Source organism: Carcharodon carcharias, chromosome 8 (assembly GCF_017639515.1).
Source record: "Carcharodon carcharias isolate sCarCar2 chromosome 8, sCarCar2.pri, whole genome shotgun sequence".
In the NCBI taxonomy this organism is placed as follows: Eukaryota; Metazoa; Chordata; class Chondrichthyes; order Lamniformes; family Lamnidae; genus Carcharodon; species Carcharodon carcharias.
This window is the reverse complement of record NC_054474.1, coordinates 150,049,184-150,055,933: the sequence shown is the minus strand read 5'-3', so window position 1 is coordinate 150,055,933 and position 6,750 is coordinate 150,049,184.

Genomic DNA, 6,750 nt, shown 5'->3' with positions numbered 1-6,750 from the left:
CAGAACTAGGAGGATTGTCCTAGTTCTGTTGAAGGGTCATGAGGACTTGAAACGTCAACTCTTTTCTTCTCCGCCGATGCTGCCAGACCTGCTGAGTTTTTCCAGGTAATTCTGTTTTTGTTTTGGATTTCCAGCATCCGCAGTTTTTTGTTTTTATCTCAGAAGGGAGAATAGGTTATCCTGTCTCCTGCCAATGCAAGATGGCTGCAAAGGTGACCGCCGATATACTTCTGCGCCATGCACAGAAAACCGATGACACTGGTCGCTTCTCGGCCTTTTGGCTAATGATCAAGTGTAGTCGTGAAGCGATAGCTATAACCGGTTGAGCCCCATACCATGGGGTATGTAACACCGTTCAGGTGACGGTGAAGGACAGCGAAGGAAGAGCGCCCATGGATCGGGCCTTCTTCATCAAGCGGATCCTGCTGAAGGCGTGTGGATTTGAAGCGGGTGAGATCTACTCCCTGCAAGACTTCCCCAGTGCTGGATGTTTTGATGTGACTTTCAAACGTGTGGCAGCTTGCGTCAAGTTCCTGAAGGCGTTCGAGGAGAAGAGAGACGAGCCAGAGATAAAGATCCTGACAGTGGAGCCACTCTTTGCTCTGCTGTTGCAACGGGACCGTGTGGTGACTGTGCATCTCTACAACCCTTACATCCCTGTTGCCGATGTGCTTCCTTGCCAGGTACGTCGACAAGGTTGGGAGCTTGGTTAGAGATGCCTTCGGGATTTGGACATGCAAACGCCAGGTTAAGGTCATGCTCAAGACTGATGGTAAGGGAATCATCTTCCACCTTCCTTCCAGCTTTGCTATCGGGGAAGCCGTGGCTACCTTGTCTATGCTGGGCAGCCCAAACTTTGTCACTCATGCAGCAAGTCTGGTCATGTGGCGGCCAACTGCAGCGCCGCCCTCTGCAAGAACTGCAAACAGGAAGGGCACCAGACATAGGACTGCAAACAGACTAAGTGCTGCAACCTGTGTGGCGAGGCAGGCCACCTCTACAGGACCTGCCCCAAACGCTGCCTCTCTTATGCCCAGGCAGCCAAAGCCAACGAGGGGGAAGCTGAGGAAATGCTTCATGTCACTACTACCAAGGACACTTGCAACCTTCCAACCACCATGGCCCCCAGTGAGAACGACGGGACAAAGGAGGACACAGAGAGCGACAAGGTTGAGGAAAAGATTGAAACAGCAGACAGCCAATCAACAGCACTGCCCCCTGAACCTCCCACTCCTCAGGAGAACAAATCAATGGAGGAGGAGGAAGCAGCAGAAAATCAGCAGGGGGAGTGGCAGCTGGTGAAGAGAGCCAAAAGGAAGAAGTGGCTAAGAAGTGACCAAGCCACTTCTCAGATAAGTGGCAGGAGGCATCTCCCATCTGACACGGATAACAAGGGCAGCTGCTCTTCAGATGAAGAAGGGAAAGGGCGGCATCTACAGAAGAAGAGGCAAAGCTCTAGGGACTTGGAGGACGAGACAGCCGAGCTCCAGAACATTGGAGACAATGAGGAGACCAGCGCACCCCAACTTTGCCCACAACCCGAAGAGGCCAGCGCACCCCAGCCCCAGGAATCTGGGAGCAGTGAAGCACTCAGCGCAACCCAGCTCCGGGAAGCCGGGAGAAGCAACGCCCCAGAGGGGGAGAGGATTGGAGAGACTTCTCCAACAGAGGACATTTCACATGAACCCCCAGATGCCACCTGAGCAGAACATCACCAATGGGGAGGTTCAGGACAGTTTCCTCAGCCCATCCAAAGTGAGGCAATTTGTGAACACTATGGGTATGCAGGAGCAGACTAAAGGTCTGGGACTCTCAGAGACAACAGGCTTGGTAAGCGACTAACTGCTTTAAAATGGGTGTTAAGATTGTATCCATAAATGTGCATAGCATTAAATCTACTACGCGATGTGTTGCGACCTTGGACTACCTTGCCAAGGTTAAAGCTGACCTGTTATTTCTGCAGGAGTGTGCTATACCGCACCTCAGCTCCTACAGGCAATGGTCACCATGGTGGTCCCACGGGCCATCGATCTGGTCGGGTGGAAACGACTCTCATTCCTCTGGCCTGGGTATTCTGCTGCGGGGAGGCAGTTTCACCGTCTCCCAGGTTAAGGAGGTGGTGGGCGGGTGCCTCCTCGTAGCAGACGTAATGTACAAGAATGTTCCACTCCGGTTAATTAACGTGTCACAAGGAGCTGAGCGGCTGGAGGTTTTTCAGCAGCTCCCAGAGCTGCTGGCGACCTCCAGGCCAGTCAGTCTGGGTGGCGACTTCAACTGCATCATCGATGTGGCTGGACGATCCGGCAGAGCCGATAGCAGATTGGACGCTACGTCCAGATCCCTGATGGAAACAGTTAAGGATGTCAAGCTGCACGACGTCTTCAGCAGCCCTGCAGACGGAGCGCAGCTTAGGTACATCTGGTCGCAGCCAGACGGGTCCATCCATTCCAGGATAGACTTCCTGTTTGTGTCCCGTGGATTCGCAGTCAGATCCACCAACATCAAGCCGGTATTCTTCTCTGACCACTGCCTCCTACTGGCTGACTGTCACTTAGAGGAAGACCAGATGGTGGGCAGGGGGGCATGGAAGCTAAACGTGCAACTGCTGACCCCAGGGAACATTGAGGAACCTGAGAGGGATCACAAAGGTTGGAGAACTGTGAAACCCCTCTTTGACTCCCTGACACACTGGTGGGAAGCGATCAAGGAAAACATCAAAAGGTTTTTCATCCTCAAAGGCACCCAGAAAGCTAGAATGGAACAGAGGGCAATGTCCGAACTTCAGAAAAACATGCAGAACCTGCTCCGGCTGCAGTCGATGGGGGTCGATGTCAAGGACAAGAGGTGAAGAGCCAGCAAGCTTCTGTCTTTGCCTCAGAGGCCTCCAAGATCATCTTCCATTCCAGAGTCTGCTCCATGGAGCAGGATGAGACGTGCTCACGTTTCTTCTTCCAAAAGGTACACAGAGAGAGCTCTATGATCAGCAGCCTGAAGGAAGAAGATGGCTCAGTAAAGTCATCGCAGTCTGACATTTTGAGGATCAGCAAATCTTTTTATGATGTGAAGCCCACAGACAGCACGGCCTCCCAGTCCTTCCTGTCCTCTATCACGGAGGTCTTAGACGACAGTACACGGGAGAGCCTGGACAAATGGCTAACTCCTGACGAACTGACTAAGGCCCTTGAGTCCTTTGAGAAGAGTAAAACTCCTGGAAGTGACGGCTTGCCGGCAGAGTTGTATTCGGCTCTGTAGGACTGGATCGGCCCAGACCTGCTAGAAGTATATGAGAGTATGTTTCTGGCTGGCAGCATGTCAGAATTCATGAGGAAAGGCATCATCACCCTCATCTACAGGCACAAAGGGGGAAAGGGAGGAAATTAGAAATTGGCGACCCATTTCACTGTTGAATGTGGACTATACGATTCTGTCCAAGGTCATCGCCAATTGGGTCAAGTCCGCAGTGGAATTGGTGATCCACCCTGACCAGACCTGCACTGTGCTGGGCAGGAAGATCTCTGACAGCCTCGTGCTACTCAGGGATACGATTGCCTATGTGCTGGATAGGGGTGTGGACACCTGCCTCATCAGCCTGGATCAGGAGAAGGCCTTTGACAGAATATCGCACACATACATGGTGGATGTGCTCTCCAAAATGGGGTTTGGGGAGGGAATTCACAATTGGATCCAACTGCTCTACACTAACATCAGTAGCGCAGTCTCAATCAATGGGTGGGAATCAGATAGCTTTCCTATTAAATCTGGAGTCAGGCAGGGCTGCCCTCTCTCCCCTGTCCTTTTTGTGTGTTGCATAGAACCCTTTGCTGAGTCCATCAGGAAGGATCTGGGCATAAGAGGAGTGACGATCCCAGGCAGTGGAGGCATTCAGGTCAAAACCTCCCTGTACATGGACAATGTCGCCGTCTTCTGCTCAGATCCACTGTTGGTGCGCAGACTGATCCACATCTGCGACCAGTTCGAACTGGCCTCAGGAGCCAAGGTAAATTGTGGGAAGTGCGAGGCCATGTTCTTTGGGAACTGGGCTGACTTTGTCCCCTTCACCATCAGGGCTGACGGCGCTGGGGATATGGTTCTGAGGGACCAGGGCATGTGTTAGAAACTGGAAGGAGCAAGTGTCTATGGCAAAAAGAAAACTGGGTATGTGGGAGTGACGCTCCCTCTCCATTGCGGGTAAGAACCTGGTCATCAGGTGTGAGGCACTCTCGCTGTTGCAGGTCTGGCCCATTCCAGACTCCTGCACGATGGCGATCACCCGAGCCGTCTTACGCTTTATCTGGAGGTCGAAAATGGATCGTGTCCCCAGGGACACGATGTACAAGCCTCTAGATAAAGGGGGAAGAAACGTGCCCAACATTGCCCTCATATCGATGGCCATCTTTGTGTGCGGCTGTTCATAGACCCTCGGTACGCCAACACCAAGTGTCACTACGTGCTGAGGTTCTACCTGTCCCCGGTGTTACGAAGGATGGGTCTGGCCACGCTGCCGCGGAACGCTCCAAGTAGTTGGACCGTGCCGTACCACCTGTCCCTCATGGAAAAATTTATGCAGAGAAACACCTTTGACCACAAGTCCATCAGGCAGTGGTCGGCATGTAACATCTTAGAGACCCTGCGGGAAAAGGAGAGGGTGGATCCCGTGGGATGCTTCCCCGAGCAGACTGTCAAAGTCATTTGGCAGAATGCCTCATCGCCAGAACTTTCCAACAAGCAGCAAGATGTAGCTTGGCTGGTAGTGAGAAAGGCCCTCCCCGTCAGATCCTTCCAACATGCCAGGAGTCTCACCTCCTTTGCACGTTGCCTTTGAGGTGGCTGTGGTGGGGACGAGACCGTTGTTCACCTCCTTGTGGATTGTGCTTTTGCAAAGAAGGTCTGGAGATGCAGTGGTTTTTGTCGAGGTTCATCCCGAGCAGTTCTGTGACACAGGACTCTGTGCTCTATGGGCTGTTCCCAGGGACACACACCGAGACAAACATCAACTGCAGCTGGAGGATCATCAACTCGGTGAAAGACGCTCTTTGGTCTGCCCGAAACTTGTTGGTCTTCCAGCGCAAAGAGTTGTCCCCGACCAAGTGTTGCAGACTGGCACATTCCAAGGTCCAGGACTACATGCTGAGGGATGCACTAAAGCTTGGGGCAGCCGCTGCAAAGGTGCAATGGGGAAAGGTCGCTGTCTAAGACCTTTCTGCCACAGAGCACCGAGGGGCTGGGAACTGTTGAGAGCCCCTCGGGCTGTACAGCTCAAAATGAATGTTATAAGTGAATACTAATCATATTATAATTGTATTGAAGCACCTCAGAGTGCAACATGATGTATGTTGATAACTCCAATACTTTTGCCTGATTGTCTGCATTAACCATTTTGAAATGATTGCAATATTCATTGATTGTATTGATGCACCTTGTGATACAAGTGTAAAAGTTGAATCTGATTGTACTTATGTGATGGTGATTTTGAAATGGTTTGGAATGTTCTTCCAGATATTTTATGAATAAAGTATATTTTCCCCAAAAAAAAGAAAACCGATGACACTGGTGTTACGACCGAGACGGGAAGAGTGCACTGTCTATCTCTAGTTACACTACTCCTCGGGGTCACAACGTATATTTAAACCATTTTGCCATTGGCTACATGGCCAAATATGTGCTTTACCTTTGAATCTCAGACTGACCACTCAATGCCCAGGTTTCTTCAATAAACAACATTATTAGTTTATTATAAAAGTGGACTTGTCGAATAAAAAGACAAAGCGTATTAACATACACTATGAAATATGAATTATATAATTATTCTAAACACACACACGGAGCAAAAATAGAGAGAAATTCTGCCAAATGGTGAAAAGTCAATGGTTCAAGGGAAAAGGATAGATGGTGGAGTTCTTGAAATGGTGTCCGGGTTATACAATTGGTTTCTCAGCATAGGTCTGTGAAACAATCAATGACTGTTACACTACTTTTCAGGTGGACTTCGAGGAAAACTTACAGTTTGTCGATTTGGAGCAACTTCCATTCACTTTTTGTTTTGGACAGAGTCTGGAGCTGTTGTCCTCTTTACCCAAGCCGTTAATCCTTCTGGTTTTCAAAGCATTTTCCCATTTTCATTTTAAATTTTTCCAATTGGCACCAGCTTTGGACAACTAGACAACCTTATATTATCAACTTTATCTTATCACATTGAATAAGAAAGAAAATGAGGCATTTTGGAGTTTGCAAGGGAAAATCACCCTGCATTCAGTCTTTGCTTGCTTTTTATTTATCAACCTCTTGTGATGCATAAGAGGGCAGCTTGATACTTTCATTTGTAACCATACAATTAGAAATTAAAGGTCCACAACCATCCACATAAAATGTCTGATCATTTTATTTGTCTGATACTTGATGTGATGACGCTGCTTTAGAATTCAGTCCTGTCAGAAGACAGAGAGAAAAAGTGCACTGATAAATTATCACCTCAATGACTGGTACAAGAATGAGATTTGTAGTTCCTACTCACCCCCAACCCCAGCAAAATAAAATGGATTTTCTCCTGTAATATTATTAGTGCAGAGCTACGTCATCACCTGTCCCACAATGTGTAACACCCTGCAGCCTTCAAAAAAAAAGCCAAAGCTGATTAATCTGGATAAAAGCTAAGAGAGAAACTCAGTGTTGGATAAACAGAATGCAGATCACAAACCAATTAGTTACAGAGAAACGCCCATTGCCACAGCTGCTGCATTCTAACCCAAAGTC